This window comes from Anas platyrhynchos, chromosome 2 (assembly GCF_047663525.1).
Source record: "Anas platyrhynchos isolate ZD024472 breed Pekin duck chromosome 2, IASCAAS_PekinDuck_T2T, whole genome shotgun sequence".
Taxonomy (NCBI): domain Eukaryota; kingdom Metazoa; phylum Chordata; class Aves; order Anseriformes; family Anatidae; genus Anas; species Anas platyrhynchos.
Window position 1 is genome coordinate 78,372,576 of NC_092588.1, and position 18,938 is coordinate 78,391,513.

Genomic DNA, 18,938 nt, shown 5'->3' on the forward strand with positions numbered 1-18,938 from the left:
AGAGACCAACAGAAGAAAGTGAACAACTATCTTCAGAGTTAATTTTTATTGTGCAACAAAAAACAAGTCACCTTGGTTAAATATTTTGAAGGGTATTTAAACTACAATCAAAAGCAGTAGATTCAAAATAAATTCCTTCAAAACTTAGGACTCACATCCAACTAAAAGCAGATCCCAAGTTCAGATACGAGTTCTAAAATAGGTCTTGATCTCTTCTCCCTCCCCTCCCCAACATTAACATGAGTTATTCCACTGCAAACAATGGAACTTCATGCAAAAATTCTGTATGTTGTGGTTAAATCCACAGTTATTCCCTAAAATTAAGGGTAATTCCTCACAATGAATAACATCTACAAGGAAGTAGAAAGGCAGATGCTTCTTAAAAAGAAGTCAGAGGTGAATAATTCTTAGTACTGGCAAAGCATAATGTTAGAAGTCCTTTATCCCATTGACTCTATAGGTTTTTCAACTTTAAGAAGTGGTTAAGAGTACATCCTTGGCTACTATTACATCTTTTCATTTTATGCGGAAATACCCTTTACTCCAGTTACTTATAAACAAAGTGTTTGGAGTGTCTGTTTCTTTCAATGAGCACTGGAGAAGGCTGAGGAAGGGTTCAGCAGTTTTATCACTCACAAACTCAATGCAGCTCTTCTAAGAACCCTTTTATTTTTTCCCCTCCCAAATGTAGACATTTCTGGTGGGGGGGCAATCTGCAGGAGTTTGACCTTCAGATTTTCTGGGAATCTAGATGTTTGATTTCCTGAGCTCCTCCCGTTGGAAGAAATAAGTTCCTTGTAGGCTCCATAAATAGCGAAAAATACACCTTCTGCAAACTTTCACTATAACACAGGCCATTAGGGACATAGACATACCTCTATACTTCTGATGTCTGAGTAGGTGGAAAGAGGACCATGAACCTGACTGTCCTTGGATTGCCCTTTGATGCAGGTATATCCTGCCAAGTTACAGGCTGGTGTGGACATACATGCCTACAGCAACTGATGGGATAAGCCATGCTTGAGCATTGCCTCCTTCCCAGCTACCTAATGGTGCAACAGTTCCTCCCTCCAGCAGGTTTATCCAGAGAGGTCAGGAACTTCCTTCAAAGCAATAAAAGCTGAAGCCCTTTTCTACCACCCAAGGAGCATAATGCATACTACCTGACTCATCACTTAGCCAAAACATTTATTTAGCTTTTAAGTGGTACAACCAGATCTAAGAATGTTACCTTTGAACTGCGAGATAGATTAGTTGTAAGACAATTTATCAGGGTTGTATTTAAAAAAAATAAATCACTTTTGCATTTTAAGACAACAATAAGAAGTCTTCTAGTAGCTCAAACTTCTTCCTTTGAATCCTGCAAATTGTTCTCTTGTCCTCCTTCTATGAATGAAGAAACAGGAGCACTGGATTTTATTTATATTACTGCCTATTGTTGTTTTATATACCTCCAGTTGCTACCTTTTTTATGTTTAAGTGAGACCATATTTTCACTATTCCTTTTCACATGGAAGATAAACCAAGTCTCAGAAAATTTTGGGAGGATCAAGGGTTGCCCACATACAGAGATCCTGCAGGAGGAATGTGGCAGAACAAATTTTGACAATACAGTGAAAATGCTGTAAACATGTATTGACCTAAACCAGTCAAAAAATAGTTTCACAACTGTTACAACTTTATTGTCTTAGGGTTGCAGAACATCACAAAACATTCCTTTGACAACAGGCTGATTACTTAAAGCATTTTGATTCTGGCACTACACCTTTTACAGCACTTTTAATTCTTAGACAACAGTTAATATTAAAAATATATATTGTGCTATTTTTAAAGCCTCCCTCTTCATTAGACAAATAGCTCTGTGAAAATTAAGAGTATTCATGTCTATGAGTCTGAGTTCTCATAACTACATTTTAAACATTGTTCCTCTAATTCCTTTACAAATTTCTGCATGTTTCTGTGCAATTAGAAGTTTGACTCTTTCGATCAGAATTTTAGTATGTGCTTTCACTAACATTTATCCGTAACTATGGCCATTATTCAAAGCACTTTTTAAAAAGATACACTTCAGGGAATGAGGAAGCATTATACACAGAACATACTACTGTTCAAGTTCCCTTAATTTTCAGATTTTACTGGTGTTCCTGCTTCTATGTGTTACTAAATTTACAGCAATGATAAAACATTTTAAAATTCCCTAGATACATTTCTCTCAGAGGAAACTATTTTTTAAACGGGTAAACATCTGAATGTAAGCTGAATTTTTAAGAGAGCACTTCAAAAGAAAGAAAACATATGTTGTGACTGGCCTTTGTTATCCAGTTAATGAAGAAACTAATTCATTGTTTGGACAGGCCATTGAGGAAAAAGTAGCTGAATTTTTGGGGGGAGATCAAGTGCTTAATACAACATATGATCTGTATTGGCTTTGATTTGTTGGAAACACAGAGAATCCAAAATAATTTCAAAGTATATTAGAAAGCTTATGGAGACCGTCAAAAGAGATTTTTAAAAAGTGCATAGCTACTGTTGCTCCCAAACATTACATGAAAATTTCAGCTACTTCAAGCACACAAAATGTTGAAAATAAAGATGTTCTTTCTTGAAGAAAGAATAATGAATTCTGGAAAGTAAGACCTAGAGTCTATACCATGGGAGGAGAAACTGAAGTTTCAGTTTTACTGAAAGTTTGCACAGAACAGTATTTTACTTAAGACAAAGGTCAACTGTGAGGCAGAAAACCAAAAACAATGTATTTAATATGCACACTAATGGATTTTTATTTACTTATTTTTTGCTTGAAGAGGTGTACATGGTGGTGCCACCGTTTCTCAGCCCTGGTTTAGGTGGAGATCTCAGTCACATCTCCAGGCTTGATGTTTTTAGCTCCCCTTGGGCCTCAGACTATTCTGGGTGGGGGATCATCACCTGCCTCAGCCAGAAGCACGATCCTCAGCCCCCTGAGCAAGAACTGCCAGGATCGTGGGGACAGGGAGCCCATGGAAAGGGAATCTGTATCATCTGCGAGGTCAGAAGGGATGTCCCAGGGTCCTTTCAAAGTGACAAAGGAGCAATAGTGGTCTAGAGGCCTCTTTTAAAAATTCAAAATACAGAAACCCTACAGAATGAAAATCAGGTAGTCATTCTAAGGAATGGATTACATCCCAGTACATTTAACTAGTCTAAAAAGCTAAAAAAGCATACAGAAAGTGATGATTGATAAGTTCTTTATGAAAAAGAAAATATGAAAATTTATTTTTCAAACATAAGAAGCAATCCTAAGTTATACAAGCAGCATAAGTGATGAGAGGAAATTAAGCCACACTTAAAATCTTTAGTTTTGGATATCTAGCTGTCAGGAGCAAGAGATGACAGAAAACAATTTGAATTCTTAAAATAATAATTTTGCTTTGGAAATAACTTTTGGAGCCAAATTTGGTTACCTTCCAACGTAACCATGTAGCTTGTAATTTCTAAAGCAAAGAGACTGCTTGCAGCTCAGCAGCAAATCATTAACCAATTGCTCCAATAGATAACAAACAGTTCCCCAAAATGATACCTGTACTATCAAAACAAAGCAACATGTACAAAAGCACAAGTAGGTTTACCATGCCTAGATTTCAAAAGCCCAAATAATGAGACCTGCTTAACCATTGGGAAATATTGCCGAAGTCATAGATGACAGGAAGTGTTCGTGCTTGTCTTTACCTTTCTCAATCTTTATTCCCCCATCAGATTTTGGGAAGGCTGGTGGAACTGGGTCCAGTGCCCTGGTTTATAATGAGAAGAAAAATGTTCATGAGCAACAGTATCCACTAGACAACATGGAGCTCCCTAGGCAGAGTTGCTGCAAACCAGATTAACTGATCCGTGCTGCAGAAGGAAATTTGAATCAGCTTTCCAGGATATCCAAGTTTACAGATGAACTGAGAAATTACTCTGACATTTGGCAAAACTGAAGCTCAAACCTGAAAAAAGTCCAGCCTACCCGTGAAGCACTGAGAAAATTAACAGCAATAAGCGAGTGCACTAAGCATAAAAGCAGTAATTTTAAATAGACGAGGCTAACAGATCTGAGTTACTACAGTCAGATTCACCACCAGTAGTCAATATTGGTATGTCATGGCTCTTTCCACATGACAGCATTGTGTATTTGGCTAAAACTATAATTGTTCTCAGATGAGGAAACCTAAAGTGAGGATGAATGAAACTATGAAAACTGCAGAATGCTTTCAAGAGTTGCCAAACAGATCAATGTCATAAGAAGTGATTGATTTAGACAACAAGATTAACACCAAGAACCATGAACCACTGTATCTCACATCCAAATGAAGAAATGGTAGATTTAGCAAAACAAATAACTGGAGAAATCTGCACTTACTGACCAAGTTAGTGTACACAAGCAAAAATAATTGATATGAACAAAGTTCTATATCAAGATTCAATTTACCAATTAAAGAAATGCAGCACAGACCCCAGTGTCAAACTATGGAGCCTTCTTTCATTGCTCATTTGGCTTTGCCTTCAGTGTCACAAAGAAGACAAAGTGCAGATGAATGCAACACAAGTATTGCGTGATTTGATAATGTTACACCAGGAGACTCAGAGAAATAGTATAGTAATATATAGCTTATATGCTTGACAACATGGTTTGCATGCAAGTACAGGCAAAGATTTTTTGCCAGGGTTGCAAAACAGAATCAAAGTATTTTTGGAAAATAAATGATCTGCTATAATCTCCACACACCCCACCCCAAAAGAAGAATCTAACAAGACCCACGGCAGTTCCTAGTTCCAGCCTACGTAAGAAGTGAAAATGAGTGAAATTAATCTAGAAAAATGGAAGGAATTTCAGTGTCATACAACATAACTGCATTTACAACAATAACCTAAATTTGTTAATCACAATTCTGTATCTTAAGAACCAAACTACAGATTTTCAACTTTATTTCCATGTTAATACATGGAAATGGAGGCTGGAAATGCATTAAAAAAAAACAGATGCCTATATACTTTAAGGAAATATTTAGGCACATAATGGAACAAACCTCTGGCAAGTATCAGGACAAATTTGGTAGCTCCACAACAAAAACTTATTCAGAAAAGCATAAGAAAACTTCCAGGATGTGTGTTAAGAATGATGATAGAGCATCTGCTGTGATAGAGTTATACAGGGTAGAAGAACAAAAACACTACTCAGTACAGGAAAAAAATGCCATTGACCAAAAATTGCAGCTCTCATCTTTGTCCAGCCCTTTTGCTGCACCTCTTGCCATTACTGTTTCCATGCCCTTGCTATGCATGGTCAAATCTCACAGTGCGAAAGCTTATTTCTGCTCCCTTCCTCAGAGAAGGGTGTAAAGTCATGTGAACATGTAATAAGCAAAGCAAGCATTTCAGTTATTAACCATACTGCTTGCTAGCAATATCCCCTTGCAGTGCACCAGCTTACTTGCATGCAAGTCATCATTGGTTAAGGAGAGGGCATTTCCAAGGGGAAAAAAAAAAAAGAGTAACATAATCTGGCTGCTCTTGGCAGCTATTTTTGCAGGACTTTTATTATGAAGCAGGAGGGAAGACGGTGTTCAGTTCCAATTCTCTTTGAAAAAGAAAAAAATACACTGCTGCAGCTATACTTCCGTACAACATAATGGAACAAGCAACCCCTTACTGCCCCATGGAAAACATTCCCAGGCTGTGCTTTTTAGTGCGCTGACCACTGCTGCTCAGGAGCATCCTACTTTTGTGACTCTTGACCACAGCTTCATTCTAACCATCTATCATAATACAGTGGTGCAGTTACATAAACCATATCCTGGAGCTCCCCGAGGCAACACAAATGACAAATATGCTCTATTCTATCCATTTGGAAGAGTGTAATCGCATGAAATGAAGTAATTAGATGTTCTAGATCATCCCTCAGATTATGCCTAGAGATTGCACCCTCCCCCTTTTTTTTTTTTTTTTTTGAGTGATGACTCCCTTATTTACATGGAAAACTAGGACAACTAAATGCAAATGAGTTTGCATTTAAACATACTAATAAATAATAAAACTAATAATACTAATACTACTAATAATACTACTAATAATAAAACATACTAATTGTTTAGCTCATCACTCTGAGTGAAGGAGTGAAGTCTACCAATATGATTGCAAAAGAATAACCCATCCTAATTTTCCTTTCAAGGACCTGCATTCTCATTATGGCCTGAGAACTACGGTGACCAAGGAAAAGCTGAGGTATTGTTTCACTTTGAAAATAATTCTCCATGCCACTCACAAACTAACAGAAAAAAAGTCTCTCTGCAGGCACTGCATCGGTTCCTGCCCATGTTATTTACATGCTAAACTGGGATTATCACTCCTGCACTTCTATGTTGGGGGACCAAGTAAATCCCTCCACTGTCTTATTTTTACTGGGACTGACCTCCAAACAGAACAGGAAATCTCTTTGTAAGCAAATTCCCATAACCAGTCCCTTTGCTGTTTAGTCTGCATTGGATTAAGCAGTGACTTGCTTGCTTCTTTGATTGGCAACTATAGTACTATAAAAACAAATGTACAGAGCAAGTCTCACCAGAAAAGCCTCCCAATCTGCAGACCCTTTCAGCTTTATTTGGACTGAAACTTGATGATAGCTCCACTAGACAGGAAACACTCACCCCTCCTTTCTAATATGGCACTACCAGGACGACACATTTTCTCACAGATCAAGCAGCAGAGCAGGGAGGGGGGTGAGAGAGCAGGGACACCGGAGACCTTCTATAATACGTGTCTCAAAATCAGATGGTTGTAAGACACAGAAGCTGACAACACTGCTTATTTATCCTAAAGTAAATTCTTTGATTGATAAAAAACATCGCTTACAGATGCTTGAAACTGAGTGAGATATGGAAAAAGCAAAGCACCCCAGACATTTTAAACCCACTATCCTGTGCAATATGGAAGAAGTAGACACTTGAGCAGTGAAGCATTTTGCTTGTTTTCTCGCTGGATATAGCATGCTGCTTGTTGATGACCCTTTGTCATACTATAAGGAAGCCCCCCAGGTGGCTAGGGCTCTTAGGGCTCTGGCCTTTGCAGGTGCTATTCAAGTGGCAGATACACAGAAGGAGCCCTCCAGCACACAGTACTGACATAAAATGTGTAGGTAAGGGTACATGAAACAGAAAAGGGGTTATTCTGCTGTTCTGTAGCACATCTATTAAGACACAGTGTTTAGGTATCCGTAGCTGAGGCCAAGATATATCATGTTATTTACTGAATGTCACCCAGCAAACAGGTGGGTATAGAAAACCCACACAGAACAACTTTTCTGTGAGCTATTCTGTATGAATCTGCACTCTGGCCAGTGTCAGTGAAGTATTTGCTTGCCATTATAATATCGGCTGTAGGATGCAGCCTGAGGTTGGAGGACCCAATTGCGTGAAGCTTTATCTGGGAGCAGCTGCTCCTTACAGGTCAGGGAAGCAGAAGCCAAAGGCAAGTGCAGGGCAGGGAGTGCCCTCACTGATGGGCACCATCCTTCAGGGAGAGCACCAGAGCTGAGTGCTGTAACCATGTCCCTAGACAGCCCCAGGCAGGGCAAGAGATTTGCCAAGGCCAAGGTGCATTATCAGGTGGCAGTGAGGGAACGAGGACAGAAGCAGGGCTGGAGACATGACTGCAGCACATGTACGAGGGGTTCATTCTGGACATAAGTAACATGCAAAGTGGGCCCAAGGTCCATCCAGGGGCTGAGCTGGAGACCAGCCCTGCTGCAGCATCCCTGGGACAGGGACTGGAAGCATGGGGTCCTGAGACAGGTGCAGGGGAACCCTGGAAGAAATATTAGGGACTGATAGTGCCTTCTGAGCCTAGACAGGCTTGCTTTGTGAGGTCTGAGGGCTGGAGATAAATAAATTTCCTTAGCACTTTAAGTCTGGTCCGTAGAAGAAAAAAAAAAAAAAAAAGAATACCACAACACATTTTTAATTACCACAAGCTTGTCCTAATTAGCAATCTTGGCAGATTGGACCACAGACTGAAGAGTCAAAAGGATGAAATATTTCTTTTTGAGGCTAAATAAGAGATGTCATGTAGCCAAACTGGCATTGAGCAAAAGAGAGACTGGCAGGTGTGAGGCATGAGCCTTGCCTTCCTTATGCTCTCTAACTTAAAGCTTGCTAGCTCTGCTAACCAATTGCCCTATTTGCTTGCCCAAACATCAGCATTACTATGTTCTTGATACTGGGATATCTGCTGGAAAGATGTGGATTCACCTCCTATTTCTACCAGTGTAACCATAGCCAAGAAATACATCAACAAACTGGAGCCTCTATAGACAGGCACACACATGAGCATAGTTCAGCCAAGTCTGGATGGCCACAAACAAAATTTCTCCCGAATTTTGCCACTGAGATAAAAGATGGATTAGTTATAGATTTGAAATCATGAAATCACCTACCTCTGCATGACAGCACACCTCTGAAGAATCCTGGTGCTTTGAGGGATGCGAGTCTCAGTGCCACATCTGAGTCAGCAAGGCATTTGAGCTCAGCACTGAATGCTGGTGCTCACCTATACCTGACCGGGCTAGACAAGGTCCAGACTGAGGTATTTCTACCAAATAGTCCATCAGGAAGGACATTGGTCTGTTATGACATACTCTGACTTGTTTAACTAGAGAAGCTAGAGGTACTCACAGCAGTAGGGTGTTAAATCTGGAAAGCTGCTGGAAACACAGCCACCTGGAGAGCCATAGGCTCTTCCTTCTCCCTCTTAGTCTTACCAATGCTTTAACTCACTTTCCTTCTGCTGGGTCTCCCGCTTGTTACATTTAGCATTCACTGCATTATTGATCTCCACAGTTTCCTATGACAGACTGAAAAGGCAGAAGGGGAAAATGCATCCCTTTTACATGATTTGAAGCACAGTCGCATCACCTGCTTTCATTCAACTCACCTGAAGGCAGTTAATAAACCAGTAGACAATGTAATGTGTGTGTCTGAAAGGAATCACCCTCCTTCTTCCCTTTGTTGGCAATGAAATAGCTGTCTCCTGTTGTCCTGTACTTTTCTTGGTGCAGAGTACAATTCAGCACCTTCACATGATCATGAACTCCTACACATAATGGTCAAACGCTGATTTTACATGCCAGCAATTGAACTGCTTCTGGAAAAAAAAAAAAAAAAAAAGGTGGAACAAAAATAAGATCACTTCAGAGTTTTTCTCATTTGCAACGGAAATAATTTTGGTGGTGTACTGAGTACATCCCATGAGAGGATGTGTGGGTCTGATGTCTGAAGAAAGGCTTTGCTTGCGCTGCCAATAACTTATGGCTGCTCGTGTGCTTTCTCTGAGCCAGCTGTGGGGATCACTGGATCCCTTCACAGGATGACATAACTCCCAAAACCAGAATGAAGTTATACCTGCAAAAAGGAGGGAGGGGGGAAAAGTCCTTCTGGTGTTTTCAGGAAGTTGATTTGCCTCAGCAGAGGCCAATGCATGCCAGAACTACCACAGGGGAGAGCAGGGCCTTGTGACCAAAGGGCATGGGATGAGGGAGCCAGGCCTTCCCTTTTTGGCAGCAGGAAGGGATCACGTTGGCTGGGTTTCCTGTGGAAGTGCAGCCCAAGCCTTCTGCCAAATGCTCAGTCACCAGGCTGGAAGCAAGATGAGGTCCGTGGGCTCCTCAGGCTGGAGCTGGCACCTTGCCTGGCACCCCAAGCCATTCCCTGGACAGAGCCATGTGGGCAGCAGGGTGCATGCAGCAGGGCTGACCTCTCTTATAACTTGGAGAGTCAGGTCCATGCAGCAGAGTGTCAAACTTGGCAGGGCCAGGGAGCCTTCATGATGCTCTAGCCTAGCTAACCTTCTTTGTGTTCTGCTTGGACCACGGCAGTATAGCCATCTATGCCCTCTCTGGCAGACGCAATGTGAACTTGTGTCTCCTGCCACCATGGAGGGGTCAACTGAGGCTAAACCACGACTTCCTCCAGCTGCACTATGTATTTTTGTGATCAGGAGACAATCAGGCCTTCTCAAAGGGTGTTTGTCAGAGACCTCATTTGTGGATGCCATCAGGGGTTAAACATGAGCTGGGTGTCTACTTACTGAGCACAGGGAGGGATGGAAAAAAAAAAAAAAAAAAAAAAAGGAAAGAAAAGAAAAAAAAAAGAAAAGCTAAAGGCAGTTCCAGGCATGCCCAGGAGCAGACCTTTGGGCACCTCAGGAATTTTCCTGGCAGGAGTGCAGGCACTTGCAGACTTCAGACGCCTCCAGGGTTAGGCAGTAGCTGAACAGGGGTTTTGAGGATCTAAATTTTGGCCGCAGATACCTACAGAGGCAGTTAGGCAGAGCTTACGTGCCTAAACCTTTTTTGTGGCTCAAGCCCTAAACTAATATTATGGAAAATACCAGCAATTATTAGGGACTTCTTATCAGATTGGATACATATTCCCTTTGCATAACTTTACCATGGCCTCATTCATGTGGTGCTTAAAGAGGATGAATACCTGTTCTGCATGAGTAATTATGCCAAAGGCTCATGTGAAGGAGGTCGTTTATGACCGCTGAACAAGGCCAGCTATGTTTACCTACAGAGCTTCATCACTTAAACTAAAAATTGGTCTTACCGCTAAGTCTCCCTTGCCACTTCGTTTGCCTGATTGCAAACAGATCCTGAGTATGTAGTTGTGCTAAGATGATTGATGCCAAGATGCTGCACTGAACGGGAAATATTCTTTTAAGTGTTATCACGTCCATGAGCATAAGCAAAGCCGTGTCACATGACAAAATGTAAATAGAGCATTTCTTAGAAAAGCCATTTATTTGCCTCCGTGATTTATTATTCAGTGACATGTAGGCTATTTTTTCTTTGTTATTGGCACTCACATTCATAATAACAAGGTACTTGACTTGAAGGTATTTGGCCAACCTTTCCAAAGTGCTATGTAAGCAGTAATCAGAGAGAGCTAAGTTCGTGAGTCAACAAATTGCTCTCCCATGCTGATCAAACAGTCTTGGCATCTCTATAAAAAAAATACAAAAACAGATTTTGGACTAGCCTACCCAGTTCTCTCTCTAAAATTATTTATTGTATTTGCATTTGGCAGAGTTGAGGCTTAAAATAACCAAAGGTGCTGGTTGTTTTATTAATAATATTTTACATGTGATTTTCATTTACATTTAGAAGGATAAATGAGATATCCAGTTAGCCTCATGTTTTTTCTTGCCATAAACTCTGTTTCATTTACTCGACCTAGGGACAGATGCTTCTCTCATTTTACGCCATGCCCCCACAGCCTGTCATGGAAAGCAGCCTAATACTCGGGTCAAAGCTAGTCAGGTCAGTAGAGCTGAGGTTTATTGTGGAAAGCTTTCATTCCATCCCACACAGGGTTGTTATTATTAAAGCAAGTAACAATCAGATATAACGCACAAGCTCCAGGCTTTAACAGGAGAAGGAACTCAAATAAATCTAAGTGGAATTTGTACTCATTTTCTATCATCCATGTCCATCGTATGTGCTCACAAATCCAGGCCCTGAATCTGAAACATATATTCCCATGCTTAGTCTTGCTACTTCACTGTGTAAACGAATGCCTTACAATGAAATATATGTATTTGTGTAACTCATTGCTACCGTGTGCAAAGTGCATAGGGCTGCATGAATAATTGCATTTATTTTCAGCACAACTGCCAACTGGGAAACATTTTGGAAGCTTGGATTAAACTGAAATAACTTCCGCCCTCATTTCTTACATGAAATAAAAAACAAGAAAATGTCATTTTGAACTGAAAAGCTCCTTCTGACCCCCAAAATGAAACACTTCATTTTTGGACACATGTAGTAAAAACAAAGGAAATTAAAGGGCTAGATTTCACAAAGCAAGAAGTGATGTTCTGTCTTTTTTTTTTTTTTTCTTTTCAGTAACCTGTACAAAAGATAACTCTTTCAGCTTCATGGGGTGTCTGAAGTCGTTGTCTCTCCTCCCTGAGGATGCCACTCACTGTCCCTGAAGTTAAGGGAGACAACCAGACTGTGGCTTTCCTAGCTGCCTGCCAGCTGCTTAGCTTTCCTCCATGCCATCTGTTTTGTGCTGTCCTGAAGATGGAAGTGATATGTGGGGAAATAAGGTGAAGAATGGCACCAGAGCCTGAACTGCTGCCTCCAAAGGAGCATGTAACCCTGCTGTAGATGCTCTCCTGATGTACAGCAGTGGGGGTGGAAGCAGTTTCAAGCCATCTTCCTTTTGCTGCTGTTTCATTTGGTCTGTATAATTAAATGTTCCCTGAACCCAAGGGTTGCTATTTCTTGGGGAGAGAGTCCTTACCATCAGGCTACACAGTTAAGCCACTTTTTAAGGAAAGGGTTGCTTCAGCATTTGGTTTCTACCAAAGTGCTGTTAAAATAGTTTCACTTATTGCAGGACCACAAACATCTGTTAATTACGGGTCCAGGTTTTATTTCTTTCTTTATTTTAATAGCTAGGTCTTATTGACCTTCACTTAAGCACTTTTGAAAATTTTACCCCAAATAAAGACTGCTGTGTTGAAAAGTGCAAGCAATTGCCATCATGGGAGTCTTGGTTTCAAAGACAGCTTGCAGACCTCATTAAGCCAATGAGCTTGCCAAGTACACTCTTCTCAATTCAGTGCAAGCAACAGTTAAGCCCCTACATACAGCAAAACAGCTGTTAACAGCAGAGGCTGTCTGACATGGGCAGAGAGAACTAAGCTCACCCAAGCAGACTTCTCTGTTTTGATATCAGAAGATCACGGCTTACACTGGTAACAGTGGGAGTTGTGAGAGGAACCCTAAAAAGAAGCATAACAGGACTGCTTCAACTTGGGGCTGATCAGTGAAGCAGAGCCAGGATCTCTGAGCCATTAAAAAGCTTCCTGATTGTCCTTTGTCCCAGGACTTCTGTATAGTCTTTGTCAAGAAGCATGGTTACAGTGAGAAATCTTGACTGATGCAAAACAAGTGATGGGCTAGCATGCCAGAAGGTCTGCATTATGCCATTGAGAAATCTTGTCTTGTGTGCAGGACAAAAACAGATTTTTGAGACATTTTGAGAAAGCAAGATAAGCAGAACCAACTCTCCAAAGAGTGGTAAGATGCTCCAGGCATTCAACAGATCCCCAAAACAGACTACATATTTGCATACTAAACATGGAGGAAGGAAAATGCCTCAGGTTAAACAGTGTTTCTATGCACATAATGCTTTCCAGCTGTTTGTGTGAAGGACACACTACAGGCACCCAGCTACACCAGTCTGAGGGGAGCAGATCCACCTTACATTATCATGGTGATATTCACAAAGCAAGAGTAGCTTAAAAATCTTCCAGTCTGAAAAAGCAAGACAGATCATATTAGTGATGTTGGTATTTCAACTCAAAAAAGTAAAGGGCAACACACAGACTCACAAAAGTATTGAGGCTACTGAGTTCAGCACAATATAGGCACTTTATACCCATGAGGGAAAATCCATGATGGGCCTCCTGATTCCAAGGCCAGTGCTGTCCACAAAATCCATCCTTCCTCTTGGCTAAATCATTCTTAGCACAGGATGTTTTCAAAAATAAGAGTATTTTCTAAGGTCAAGTGCCCTTTCCAATCTATTTGCAGAGAAGTTGCTAACATGATCCCTCAATTCTAACTCAGCACAGCCCCTCAGGACATGTTTGGCTAAAAACACTCTTAGATTTAGGAATATCCCTACACTTTTATTCAGCCATAAATCCTTGCAAGCACCAATCCAGGATAAGAGCCAGAAGCTGCCCAAACACAGTTCCCAAGAAGTGAGATATAAGTGAATATCTCACAGTGGCACCACCATTAACAAGTGTTATAGCAAAAAGAAAATAAATAAAGATTTTCTCTGGAACACAAATGCATGATAAAATCCCCAAGTGAACAGATTTGAGACCTTGCTTTTCACATTTAATTTACAGTTTCCAAGTCTTTATCACTTCAGGTGGGATTTTACATATTGACCATAAGTAGAACACACCCTGTTTTATAATTCCCTTATCTTACCTAAACAGGAGACAGATAATGACTTCTATACCTCCTCACACTTTGATAATAGAAAGCAGTGATGTATTGAAAGTTTCCTTATCACCTTCAGTTCCCACACAGGTGTTCTGGGTGATAAACTACTGAATGATATAAACAATGATTTCAGGTTAAAAGTAACAATTGATCAGTTAGAAAGGAACAATAAAAAAAAAAATTAAACATTTTCTGAGGGAGAGGTGGCACTGAAATTACTCAAATACAGGAGCATAAATGTGAATTTTGTCACTGACCATGAAGCAAAAATATTGAGGACTTCTCTGCAGTAATGCTTGATCTTACATCTCACAACTTGCACACATCTTCTATTGAATTTTACATTGATCTTGATCAATCACAGATATGATAGGAACAGTATGCTATTCCCTCTCTTTTTAGCCAGTGATATGAAAATTAGAACAAAATATTCATTTGTTCACTGACAAGTCTGTCTCCAAGAGATGTTATTATAGTACAGCCTTTCTGCAGCTCTTCCTGAACAACTGTGTGGGTGAACTTTACTTAAGTTTTACTGTGAAGGCAGTGAGGCCCTGGCACAGGCTGCCCAGAGAAGCTGTGGATGCCCCATCCCTGGAGGTGTTCAAGGCCAGGCTGGATGGGGCCTTGGGCAGCCTGGTCTGGTGAGAGGTATCCTTGCCCATGGCAAGGGGTTGGAACTGGATTATCCTTCAGGGTCTCCTCCAAGCCAAGCGATTCTATGAATTGCAATAAGAAAGCAATTTTGTAAGAAGAAAACTCCAATATGAGTTAGTGTTATCAATTTTTTCAGCTAAACTCTTTATTTTCCTGTACCTGTTTTTCTGTTTGTTTAAGATGCAATAGAGAACATATAAATGTATTTTAACCATCTTTTCTTGGTGAAAGAAACTGAACTTAAAAGTCTTCAAGGCTTTATCTTACAGTCTTACCTGTGTTGCTGCCATTGTGCAATGAATCACCCCAGTTACACAGAGAATTATAAGAATTTATGCTCTATGTTGCCTTTGAGTATTTTAATTTTAGTACTCTGAGGAAAACTAGTATTATCAAACCCAGACAGACCCCTAGAAGTCTGATAAAAATCAAATGCACACCCACTGCTCTAAAAGTGCATGGCCAAATCTTTGCTCCTCTAAAGGCCACAGCCTTCTTGCAAGTGTTCTCTCTGGTCTTTGGGGACAAAGCTGGAAACTACAGCATGTGATGGTGTTTTTGAAACTGCACCCTCTGGCACATTTCCACCATCTGCACTTATTATTCAATACTAGGATCCACTAAGATAAGTAATACACAGAAACATTTATGAAATGTCAGGGAATAGAATACCATTTTAACAGAAAGGGGAATTCAAACATATTTTTCATTTCACAAGAAACATTCCAAGATTTTCTCCAGGACTTTGTCTAGAGCAACACAATCTCATGCTACCCTCCAGGGCAGGGCTCTGGCTTGATGTTTATTCATGTGGCACCAATGGGCTTTGGTGGATACACTCAGCCAGTTATACCCTTCATCTAAAGAACAGCGTTGTCATTCTCTTATCAATTTCCTGTCAAGTTTCTGCCAATTTATAAGGAATAAAAGGTATTTCCAAAAAGGAAGTAGTTAGGGGAGAAAAAGAGTCCTTTACTCAGTGGCTTATTGATTATTTCTATCCAGTAATGGAGTCCTATTAAATAAGGAAGTCCCTCTTAAATTTTAGAGATAACTTTTCTTTAAAAACAAACAAACAACAAAAACCACCAAAGATATATCAATTTTTCTCTTATATCTGCATCACAGGCTTTCTGTATTTGTTTTATACCACAATCTGCCTCCAGGTGGAAGATGCCTTGACATACTTTTCCATAATCACCTGTCTTTCACATTTAGGTGTCTCTCTCATTTCTGAAACTTGGAGTGAGACAACTGGTTAATAAGTTGGTTTTACTAGTGAGAGGAAAGTGAAAGGATTAGATTCTCTGCCTTCCTGTTATCAAAGCCACTGTTCTTAACTAACAGTTTAAAAACTTGGATATTTTCTATAAGGTAAAGTCTTGTCTAAATAGGTTTCTTTCTGCATCTACAAGAGTAACCAAGGCAGTGGTTTCCAAGCCTAAAGTGTATGATTTATTAATCATCGGATTCAGTAGACCTCAGCTTCCCAATGCTTTCTGTTTCTCCACACGATATGCACAGCACCAGTACACAGGTGCAGTGTGCCACTATACAACCTAACAGCACCATCCTTACAATATCTACTTAGCAAGAATTGCGTTCTCAAACCCTCTCATGGAGTGTTCTTCACTCAAGGTGGATAAGATAGGTGTTTAGATTATCAGAATTGCTGGCAGAAGAGTTATTTCAACAGCAACTGTATCAAATATCTCTTGATTATTCCTAAGCCTTCTTGATAAGCATCATAAGTGCTTAACACTTCTCAAGAAATCTCTTCATAGAATTGGGACCCCATAGATATAACCTAACATGCATTAACCAAAATAGAGTAGAGCTCTTGAAGTGTCTCTGCTTTATTTTTATCTGGAGTTGCCACAAGCAGTCACACAAGTATTTTTCACTCTTGCTGCAGTGTTGGCTGTGGATTTTGCCTCACACTCCAGCACCACTGCTGCTATCTCATGTCATTGGCTCTTTCTTGCTTTGCTCAGTCAGAGTCCAGTAGGATGCCACCATCTGTCAGAGCCTACAAGAAGGCACAGGGATTAAGAGTGGATTCTCGTGAGAAAGACAGCAATGTGAACAGGAAGTGGCCCACCAGGAATCCTTTCTTGGGACGGGCTCCTGTGGAAAAGAACAAACCTTTATTGTCACTATTGCAGTTTTAACTTTATATTCTTGTGCTCATCCTTTGATTCATTCTCTCTCCCCCCACTCTATTCCCATCCTTCGGGTGGGAAACAGGATATTTTGTGAAATTCTTTCCTTCCTGTGTGGGTCCACATGACATCTTTAATTAGCAACTCGCTGCAATGGAAGTGAAGAAATAAAAAGCACAACTGTCCTGCTGAGGAGCCTGCAATAAAATTGTTTTTTGTTTTTTTTTTTTTTTTGAACAGGTATTTAAGGCACTTTGTGCTATTTGTTAAGATACTTGTTGTTAATATTTAATAATATTACCAAAACAAAACAAACAAACAACAACAACAACAAAAACTCAAAAATTAAAACATAACTTTCCTGTTGAATGTGTGTCCATGAAGAACTTTACAAACACCATCCCTCTTTGTGTCTCTTTGGAGAAGCCAAAGAGTGATGTGAAGGAGTCCTCTGGGCAGAGCTTCAGCCAGCTGCCAACTGCCATTGCACCTAGGCTGAGTGGAAATGCTTATTTCATTAATTTCACCCTGGGAGCTGATCAGAGCTAGGTAGCTTTCTGTGGACAACCCCTGTGGCTGCAAGGCCTTTTCTGAGGGTGAGATTTGATGTTACAGAGGCACACACAGCAGCACCGGCTTGGAATGAGATAAAAACAGGGACAAGACTGGCAAGTTTCGAGGATCTGGCCCTGATCCTTCACCGCTTTTTCACTCTGTATAATGGTAACTATAAAATACTATTAAGACTTATCTGTTTAGCATCTTTGTCAGCAACATGCACACTGGGATTGAGTGCCCTCTCAGCAAGTTTTCTGATGACACCAAGCTGTATGGTGCAGGGATGCCGTCGAAAGGGACCTGGACAGGCTTGAGAAGTGGGCCCGTGCAAACCTCATGAGGTTCAACAAGGCCAACTGCAAGGTCCTACACCTGGGTTGTGGCAATCCCAAGCACAAATACAGGCTGGGCAGAGAATGGATTGAGAACGGGGGGTTAGAAGGACCTGGGGATGTTGGTTGATGAGAAGCTCAGCGTGAGCTGGCAAGGTGCACTTGCAGCCCAGAAAGCCAACCGTATCCTGGGCTGCATCAAGAGAAACATGGCCAGCAGGGTGAGGGAAGTGATTCTGCTTCTCTGGTCTGCTCTCATGAGACCTCACCTGAAGACCTTGTTTCAGCTCTGGGGCCCCCAGCATCAGAAGGACACAGACATGTTAGAGTGAGCCAACAGGAGGACAGTGAAGACCACCAAGGGGCTGGAGCACAGACTGAAGGGAGGCTGAGGGAGCTGGGGTTGTTCAGTCTGGAAAAGAGAAGGCTCCATGGAGACTAAAGTCTCTAGAGGCCTTCCAGTAACTAAAGGGGACCTGCAGTAAAGCTGGGGAGGGACTCTTTGTCAGAAAGTGTAGTGATAGGACAAGGGGAAATGGCCTTAAACTAAAAGAAGGTAGATTTAGACTAGATATAAGGAAGAAATTCTTCACTCAGAGGGTGATGAGGCACTGGTACAGGCTGCCCAGAGAAGCTGTGGATGCCCCATCCCTGGAGGTGCTCAAGGCCAGGCTGGATGGGGCTTTGGCCAACCTGGTCTGGTGGGAGGTGTCCCTGCCCATGGCAGGGGGGTTGGAACCAGGAGATCCTTAAAGGTCCCGTCTAACCCAAACCATTCTGTGATTCTATAATTATTCAGGTTATCCTTAAACACCAGCAGTCCAAGTGACTGCCCCGACTTATGGATCTCTTATAGGATTGGCCTATTCCTCTCTCCAAGATTCATTGAGCTGAAATTTCCTTTTCTAAAGATCTCCAGGCTGCTAGTAAGGCTGCAAAGCCCCAGGGGACATTAAGATGATTATGTTTTCTGATTTTTTTTTTTTTTTTTTTTTCCTTTTTTTTCCTTTGGTTTGATTCTCTGATGTTTACCGGCATCTGGTAAAAATTATTTACACCACTACAGAGCAGCCTGCACTCACTTTGTGAAAACAAACAGTAACCACACAAGAAGCCAGAGTGGGGAAAAAACAGGCTCTGTGTGCCAATATGACATTCCTTCATCACCAAAAGTGCGAGGGTGTG

At 40.9% G+C, this 18,938-nt stretch overlaps 1 long non-coding RNA gene across 1 annotated transcript in view; it reads right to left on the reverse strand.

The window, feature by feature from the left end:
- Positions 1–391: 391 nt before the first annotated feature.
- LOC106018100 (uncharacterized) overlaps positions 392–18,938 on the reverse strand; it is a 47,196-nt gene continuing 28,649 nt past the window's right edge. Inside the window, exons 3-5 of the long non-coding RNA XR_011807727.1 lie at positions 8,947–9,156; positions 3,709–3,770; positions 392–3,118 (exon numbers count right to left, since the gene is read on the reverse strand). This is a non-coding gene — a long non-coding RNA (uncharacterized lncRNA). The remainder of the gene's footprint in view (positions 3,119–3,708; positions 3,771–8,946; positions 9,157–18,938) is intronic.